Here is a 9,248-nt window from a genome sequence, read left to right as displayed (position 1 = left end):
GGAGAATCCCATGGACAGAGGAGCCTGGTGGGTCCCAGTCCATGGGGTCGCAGAGAGTCGGACGTGACTGAGCAACTGAGCACACACACAGGAAGTCAAGAGAGAAATTGCAGAGACTGAGTTGGGATCAACCCCTCTCACCATCCCAGGTCAGGAAGAGGGGCTGGTGGGGATGCCTGTAGAGGTCAGGGGGTCCTTTCTCCCCTCTGTGAGTGTCTCTTTCTGCATGAGCCTCCCTCTCCCCCAGCAGCCTCTCCCTCCAGGCTAATTCCTGCTGCTAAGCTGCGGACTGACCCAGGAATAAGTAATACAGTGGAGCTCTATCCCAGAAGATTTTTTTGGCCATGCAACATGAGGGATCTCAGCTCCCTGATCAGGGATCGAACCCATGCCCCTGCATTGGAAGCATGGATTCTAAACCACCGGACCACCAGGAAAGTCCTTTCCAGAGGTTTTTGATGTCTGTGCCTCCTAGCTCCTTGTGCCCATAAGAAGGTGCTTGGTCACTCCCATTAATGTTGTTAGTGCCCGGGACTCCCCAGCCCCCACCCACCCCACCTGCTCAGCAGCTGGCTGAGTGGTGGAGCTGGTCAGAGTTCAGCTTGGACGAGACTGAAAAAGCAAAGAGGAATCATCTCCCTTCTGGGAGAATTTGGATTGGAAGCAGCTCCCTCTTCCCCTGAAAAGACCTGTAAGAGGCAGTGTGACAGAGTAGGAAGAACGTGGGTCTTGGGGTTGGCCAGCCTGGGGTTCTGATCCTTTACCAGCTGGGGGGTGGGTCCTGGGCAGGATGGGATGGCAGTAGGGTCTGCTCTGTAGGGTGGAATGCGACTTTCAGGGGGTGACCTGTGTGATGTGCCTCAGACTGTGAATCCAAACTTCGTTGATAGGATCAGTTACCTGGGATTTGGGCAATTTTGTGGCCTCCTGTTCCCAACCCCAGCTACTTTTCTTAGCTTGTTGATTGATTGATTAGGTGAAAGGCAGCACAGGGAATGAGCAAGATGCCATTCAGTTGGGGGATCCGGGTGTGAGCAGAAAATCCCAGGGTGTAATTCCTTTCCTAGACAGCAGAGACAAAAAGGAGCATTTCTAGTTGAGAGATTGCTTGGCCTTGTGAAGGAGGGGCTGCTATGAGACTCTGGTGGGGAAGGGGAGGGGTGCCTGGTGGAAGGAATTAGCAGGAGCAGAGCCTAGAAGTGGACACGCTGGGGACACATGCACCAAAGTGCAAAGAGGCTGCTTTCCTAGAGCAGAGGGCGAGTGAGATGAGGCTGAAAGGGCCTTGACCCAGTTCCCGGCTTATTAGAAGTGGGATTTCCCTGGTGGTCAAGAATCTGTCTGCCAATACAGTGGACACGGGTTCGATCCCTGGTCTGGGAAGATCCCACATGCCTCGGAGCAACTGAGCCCGTGTGCCGTGCAGCAACTCCGAAGCCCACACACTCAGAGCCCACTCAGTGCAACAGAGCAGTCTCCGGTTGCCGCAACTAGAGGAAGCCCACACAGAAATGAAGACCCAGCGCAGCCAAAAATAAAGAACTGAAAAAAACAAATAAAAAACTAGAGTGCACTGGGAAGAGAGGAGGAGGCTGAATTACTTGGATCCTTACTAAAATGCTGTCAGTTCCTACATTTGAGGAATCTGCTCCCTCAAGGTGACCCGCCTCTTTTTTCCCCTTTCCCCTTAAAAGCAACAGTGGAGGAAAACGTTTCTCCACCACCTCCCCTCAAAGAGCATCCCTTTCCCTTCTTCATCCTCCCCTCCTTCAACTTCACTTTGTGTCTTTAACCCCATTCCCACTCCTTGAAGAAAGAAGGTGGTGTGGGAGGAAGTTCAGACAGGGAGGCAAGGTGGTCCCCAGGCTGTGCTAGGATAATAAAGAGGGACAGTCTGGCCTTGGGGGTGTCTGGGGTCCCGTGTCTTTCTTAAGTCCCCAGGGCAGATACACATTGGGGAGGACCCTGTTCTCTGCCAGAAATACTCAGGTCGAGTGATTCACATTACACTGGGCTTAATAGCCTCTTCCTTCTTCAAATGGATACCCAGGGAAGGAGATGCTGTTTGGGCAGCAGGAGAGAAGGAGGAGGTGGCAGCCGCCAGCTAGCAGAGATGCCCCTTTATTTCTTGTTCCTGGAGCTGGCTGGCAGAGCCGTTGCTGATGGGGGCAGGCCGCAAGCTACAGGAGGAGACGCTTGGGCCCTCCTCCCTCCCTGCTTCCAGCTCTCATCCCTTCCCTCCCACTGCCTGAGTGTGACTCTTTAGGCTCCTTGGTGCTTCCTGAGGGCTGAGCCGGGTGGGGATGATTTTTGTTCCTTCTCATTTTAGATGGACAAATTTCTTGTGCTCAGCCATGGAGTGTGGCTTTGGTCCTCTCTGGGGGCCCTGGTGGGGGGGAACCCACATGTCTTTCCCCTTCCTTTCTTTCCTTCCTTTTTAAAATTGTATTTATTTATTTTTGGCTGTGTTGAGTCTTCATCGCTGCGTGTGGGATTTCTCTGGCTGTGGCAAGCGGGGGCTGCTCCCCATTGCTGTGCTCAGGCTTCTCTTGTTTCAGAGCATGGGCTCAGGAGTGGTGGCCCATGGGCTCAGTTGCTCCTCGACGTGTGGAATCTTCCCGAACTGGGGAATGAACCTGTGTCTCCAGCTTTGGCAGGTGGACTCTCAACCACTGGCCCACCTGGGAAGTCCCTCTCCCTCTTTCTTCCAGAGCCCAGCCAATCCTTCCCGGGTCTCCTGTCCTCCACGGGGAAGCTTCAAAGCTCTGGAGCCCTTCCTCTCAAACCACATCTTGTCTTTTTTCTTTCTTTCTTTTTTTAAAATGGACTTATTCCAAAAAGGATCTAAAGAATTTTTTTTTTTTTGCTGCACCATAGCCTGTGGGATCTTTGTTCCCCCACCAGGGACCAGGTATTGAACCTGGACACCCCCGCCCCCAGCAGTGAGAGCATGGAGTCCTAACCACTGGACTGCCAGGGAATTCCAAGAACTTTCATTTCTAAACGTTCACATTTTGGTCAGTTCTTTCTTGATGTTTACTGCCTAGCCCCAAAGTTTGGAACTTTGGAATCTGATTTAACCCTCCCACAACACCATGCCACAAGCAGGGGTGTTGATTGCCTTTTACCAATGGAACAATCAAGGCTCATGAACAGCGTTAACCATTGAGGTTGGATTGGAACCCAGTTCTCCCCTGCGCTGGTGCAGGGCACTCTTCCTGGGGGTTGTGTGCCCTCTGGATTTCTTGCTTTCACCTAACGTCCAGGCACACAGATGTTTTCAGGGTGGCAGAGTCTGAAACATGGTCATTTTAACGTCCACGTGGTGTCCCATCACTTCGATGGGTGCCGCCTCTTTCAGTCACTCCCTCCTTGCTGGGTATGTGAGGGGTGTCTAATTTCCTACTGTAATAAATGCAGCTGCTGTGAGCATTTTGTTCAAATTGCTTCCACCATGGTCTTCATCCCCAGTATGTTCCATGAGTAGGCGCAGGTAGGGTACCATGGCTCAGGCTCGCAGTCGGGGTTTCAGTGGTAGTCAGTCCTTGGTATCTTGACTTAGAGCATGATCGATGCAGAGGAGGCTCCAACCACCTCTTTTTTTTTTTTTTCTCTCCTTACTCAGATTTTGACTGCACCAAGTCTCAGTTGTGGTACTCAGGATCTTGGATCCTTGCTATGGCATGTGGGGTCTTTAGCTGTAACACGAAGGATCTTTAGTTGCAACAAGTGGGATCTAGTTCCCTGACCGGGGGTCGGACCCATGCCCCCTGCATTGGGAGCTTGGCGTCTTAGCCACTAGACTACCAGGGAAGTCACTCAACCATCCCTTGTGGTTTTAAATTTGCCTCCACCCAGAAGAGGTTACACCACCTCTTTGGGGACTGGTATATTGGTAATTACCAGTAATTTACCAGCCGGGTAAATTCCCTGTGTGCACGTGGTCTGGGCCCATTTCACCACTGCATAGCCACCGCCACATCAAAAACCAAGAGCTGAAGTGACCCGGAGAATAAATCCACTTCAAACCTTGTCCAGGGGATTCAGTGTTAGCCAAATGGCCAAGGTTATCAATAGCCAGCTTAACGTGAAATTGCTAATGCATTTTCCCAAACAGGTAGCAAGATTTAGAGACTGAGAATGGGTAAGTGGGAGAACCATGAAGTTCAGGTTTTAGCCTTAACACGTCTGTTTGGGGGTAGAGCGTACATTTTATGAACAAAGTGGGCGGAATGGGAAAAGGGATCAACTATAGGAAGAGACCCTTATTTCAGCTCCAGTGGGAGGAAGGTCAGTGGTTCAGGTGGCAAATGGGTTTGGGAATTTAGGTGGACCCTCGGGGTGTGAGTCTCTCATGAGCTGGCAAAGAAGGGACGCAGAGGGCAGTGGTCACTGCAGAGGGATGAGGAAGGGGCAGGTCGTCCCAGTTCGGGGGAGGTGAAGGCACAAGTCAGGAAGGGATGTGCCTGGGGTCAGGATTGGACTCCTGTGGAGTTCCAAGCATCCCAGCCAAGCTGCCTTGTGGTTTTGAAAAGCATGGATATTAATAAGGGTGATTAGTAATCATGACGTGTGAATAATAAGGGATGGTTAATTGTCCTGGTTATGATGAACAGCAGTCACTGGGAGAAGGTGGGGGAGTTGGGACCCCCCAACACACACACACACACACACACACACACACGTATGTGATCCGTTCTTGGTTGATGCTTATGAGGCCATGGAGCCAGCAAGCTAAAGGGCATCAATATTTTAAAAACTGTAACCTAATAAGGCAATTTAAAAAATTCACTGAACACATGTTCTCAACAGAAAATTTGGAAAATACAGAAATATTAAGGAAGGAAACAAAAGCACTATAAATAGTTTGGTGTATATCCTTCTAGCCTTCTGTGCTCAGTCGCTCTTACTCTTTTTGACCCCCTGGACTGGAGCCTGCCAGGCTCTTCTGTCCATGGGGATTCTCCAGGCAAGAATACTGAAGAGGATTGATTCTCCAGGTGATCTCTCCAACCCAGGGATCGAACCCATGTCTCCCACATTGCAGGCAGATTCTTTACCACTGAGCCACCAGGGAAGCTCAAGAATACTGGAGTGGGTAGCCTATCTGTTCTCCAGGGGAGCTTCCTGACCCAGGAATCAAACCAGGGCCTCCTGCATTGCAGGCGGATTCTTTTCCAGCTGAGCTACCCTGGGACAGAAATATAGCCATAAACTACATTTAAATGAAACATAATTAGGATTACATTCTGCACGACATTTGGTAGCTTGATTTCTTTTTAACTTACAAACACTTTTCGTGTGCTTCTCCATGATGTCAAGTAATCTTTGAGAGTGTGTTGTTTTGATGAGGGAAACAATATTTGGGGCAAGAAATCCATCCTTTTGGGCCTCCTCCAGTCTTCAGAAATACAGAAGGGCGATACTGGGGTGGGGCAGGGCCACTCACTGCACCCAGTGGACGGGGAAGTGGGGCAAGGAGGCGACAGGGTTGCTTCACAACCTGAGCTTGATAGAGGAAAATATCTTCTGAAAACATAATTTTTTTTTCATACTCAGTTGAGGATAGACAACAGTCAGAATCCTTCACTGGGCAATGATGCCAGGGTTAGTACGTGGTCCTGGAGACAGTTTGAGCCCGTCTAAGCCTCGGTTTCCCCATCTGTATGTAGAGGAAAGAGCACCTGCCTCCTACCCATCTCCTGGAAGGCTGTTACCAAGGCCTGAGACACAAGAAAACTTAGGATGTGGAAGAATACTGACTCTGGGACTCTCATCAGAATAACAAAAGACAGAGCAAACCTCCAGGTATGGAGAGGGGACCAACTGTGTGACCCAAGGGAAGCCTGTCCTCTCCTTGGGCCCGACTTTGCCCTGCTGTGAAGCTTCTGGACACCTGGCTGGTGCCAGGGTACAGGAGGCTCAATTATGCTGCTGCCTCGGGGCTCCTGTTCTTGGGAAAAGGTTACAGCTGGAGCCATAGAGCCTCTGTCTCCCGTTTGGACCTCTGTGAGAAGGACATCTGGTTTGAGAGAGATGAGGGATCGAGTGTGATTCCATCCTTCCTAAAAATGGAACAGAAATCACGCGACAGCGAATGTTGACTTGAGCTCAAGGTCTTTCCCACCAACATGGAGAAGCCTCTGCTCCACAGGGCTCTGAGGTCAGCTGCCTCTGCCTTGCTCTGCAACCCCAGCGTTCGTGGGCTCAGTGTGTGTGGGAGGGACTCCAGGACCACTGGCAATATGTCAGCATTCTGAAAGTTTCATTCACTCATTAATTCATCCATTAAAAAAAAAAGATTTATTTATTTCTGGTTGTGCCGGGTCTTTGTTGCTGCACGCGGGCTTTCTCGAGTCGCGGCATGCGGACTTCTCATAGCAGCGGCTTCTTTTGTTGCAAAGCACGGGCTTACTAATTGTGACACATGGGCTTATTTGCTCCGCAGCATGTGGGATCTTCCTGGAGCAGGGATCAAACCAGGGTCTCCTGCATGGTAGGTGGATTTTTTTTTTGTTGTTGTTGCCACTGAAGCCCTTCATCCACCCACTTAAAAAAATATTTTTTAAAAAAATTTATTTGGTTTCCCTGGGTCTTCGTTGCAGGATGCTCGGTCTTTTAGTTGGAGCATGCAGGATCTATTTCCCCCTCCAGGGCTCGAAGCCCAGGCCCCCCGAATTGGGAGCATGCAGTCTTAGCCCCTGGACCACGAGGGATGACCTTATCCACTTGATAAGTAAGAATTATCCACATCTGTTTCCTGAATAACACTCCTGCCACCCACAAGCTCTGTGACTGTGGTCAAGGGGCTTCACCTCTCTGTCCTCAATCTCCTTATCTGTAAAATGGGTCTTTGTAACGGTACCTATCTCATAGCATTGATGGGAAGAATAAGATGAAATTGTATAAGGACAATGCTGGAGCAATGATCCTGATACCATCATTATCAGATCAGCATCACTATTATGTGTCAGGTACCAGGTAAGTAGTAATAGTGTTAATCACTCAGTGTCCGACTCTTTGCGACCCCATAGACTGCAGCCCGCCAGGCTCCTCTGTCCATGGGATGCTCCAGGCAAGAATACTGGAGTGGGTTGCCATGCCCTCCTCCATGGGATCTTCCCGACCTAGGGATCGAATCCAGGTCTCCTGTGTTGCAGACAGACTTTTTATGGTCTGAGCCACTAGGGGTTATGTGTCAGGTACTAGGTAAAAGGATGATTAAAATCATCCAGACCCAGGTCTTACTCTCAGGGTGCACAGAATCAGCCTGCTGGACAGGCTGCTCTGGGAGCACAAACAAAAGAGTGCCTCCTGGGTAAGGTTTTGGCAGGCAGCCTCCCACCCCTAACTCCTGCCTGCTCCCAGCTGCAGCACCCATGACAGGTAGGCCCCTCCTCATCACCCCCCTCCCCCAAGACCCAGCCTACAGCACAGCTTCTTCTTGCCCTTAAAAAGCCAGGCCAGCCTCTCCCCCAGCCCCCTATCCCTCCACTGTAGCAGCACGCAGGCTGTTTGAAGAGCTGACAAAAAATTAAAATTAAAGCTAAATTAAAAAGAAGATTCCCATTTCCTCTCCCCATCGCACTTTCCACCTTAATTTTATCGCATCTTCCTTCTCGTTTTATTGACTTTTAGAAGCATTGCCACAAGATTTAGTGTGGAGCAGGAGGGGAGGTAATGAATGTGGTACTGCTCGGGCCTCCAATTAATGCCGCCAGGGGGTGGGGGCCAGTGGGGGAGCAGGGTGCGGCCTCTGGGTGTGAAGCCCCTGGGAGGGGAGCCCCCAGAGGTGGGGGAGATTACCTTACCCCATCCCAAGGTGGGGGCGATGGTTGCTTTTGGCTTTTGTCCCCTCCCTGGGCCCGTTTCCTGGTGACCTAGAGAAAAAAGAATCACGCTCAACTTTGCTCATCAGGCCAGACAACAGAAATCAGAATTTCATCTCCTCAGTCTGGCTTTACAAAAATAAAATAAAATAAATAACAACTCTCCTCTCCCCCGAAAACTCCACCCATATTTCCCAGGATTAAGATTCCCCACCCACCAAACAGATCTTTATTTAATTTTATTTTATTTCATGCTCTGTTGGTGCAAGGCAGTTTTCCCTCCTCTCCCCACCCTCTCTCCTTCTTCTATTTATTCCACCCCCCCCCAATCTCTAATATCATTTTCACCCACCCACAGCGACGCTGCGTGCTTGTAATTTTCTTCTGACCCTAATGGCTCCGGTTTCCCCTCAGTATTTAAGCGGAACAAGACAGAGGTAAGTGGCAAATAAACAGCGGTTCCTATTTACGCTGCCAATTTCTGTTGATGGTGAAGAGGCTGCCTTGAAATGAACTCTGCCGCTATCTGCCGCGGAGGCCTGTCTGCCAGACGCTGGGGGCGGTCGGCTCCCTGCCGCCCATTACAGCGCCTGCCGGTTATCCGCTGGGATTACACTGGAGGCGGGGTGGAGGCCGGGTGGAGAGGTGTGCCCAGGATGGTGTCCTTGTCGTGTTGTTGTTGTTTTAACAGGCTCCTCCCCTTCCTGGCTTTGGCCTTTCACCTCTGTGGGCCAGCGGTCCTCCCACTGGGGTGGGACCTCCTCCCACTGGGGTGGAAGGGCCTTAGCTGTCACCAGATAATAGGGTTGATTCTCCAACCATCTCGAACCTACTGAATCAGAAACTGTGAGAAGGCTTCAGCAATCCGTGTTTTTTTTTTTTAACAACTTTATTGAAGTATAATTCACATACCATAAAATTCACCCTTTTAAAGCATGCTATTCAATGATTTTTTAGGAAATTTATCGAGTTGTGCAACCATCGCCACAACCCAGTTATAGAACATTTCTATCACCCCAATAAGATCCCTGACATCTGTTTACAGTTCATCCTCTCCCTCCCTCAAGCCCTGGGCAACTACTAATCTACTTTCTGTCTGTATAGATTTGCTTATTTTGGACGATCTTTTGAGTCTAGCTTCTTTTACTTAGCATAAAGTTTTGTTAACAGCTCTGTTGCGATATACAATTTACCCTTTTAAACTCTACAGTTCAGGACTTCTCCGATGGTCCAGTGGTTAAGACTCCACCCTTCCAATGCTGGAGGCTAGGGTTGGAACCCTGGTTAGGGAACTAAGATCCCACATGCTCCCAGGTACAGTAAAGAAAAAAAAAATGTGTACAGTTCAATAGCTTTTAATATATTCACAGAGATGTACAACATTGATTTGAGAACATTTTCATTACCCCAGAAAGAAAT

General features: G+C 49.8%; 1 long non-coding RNA gene across 1 annotated transcript; it reads right to left on the bottom strand.

The window, feature by feature from the left end:
- Positions 1–6,134: 6,134 nt before the first annotated feature.
- On the bottom strand, positions 6,135–8,522 carry LOC129649679 (uncharacterized). Its single transcript, XR_008713215.1, has 3 exons — positions 8,182–8,522; positions 7,812–7,880; positions 6,135–6,489 (listed from the first exon to the last, which is right to left on the bottom strand). It is a non-coding gene; the product is annotated as an uncharacterized LOC129649679 (long non-coding RNA).
- Between the last annotated feature and the right edge of the window lie 726 nt (positions 8,523–9,248).

The sequence above is a fragment of the Bubalus kerabau genome, chromosome 4, assembly GCF_029407905.1.
Source record: "Bubalus kerabau isolate K-KA32 ecotype Philippines breed swamp buffalo chromosome 4, PCC_UOA_SB_1v2, whole genome shotgun sequence".
Taxonomy (NCBI): Eukaryota; Metazoa; Chordata; class Mammalia; order Artiodactyla; family Bovidae; genus Bubalus; species Bubalus kerabau.
Note: the sequence above shows the minus strand (reverse complement) of the source record. Positions and strands in the feature narration are given on the sequence as shown.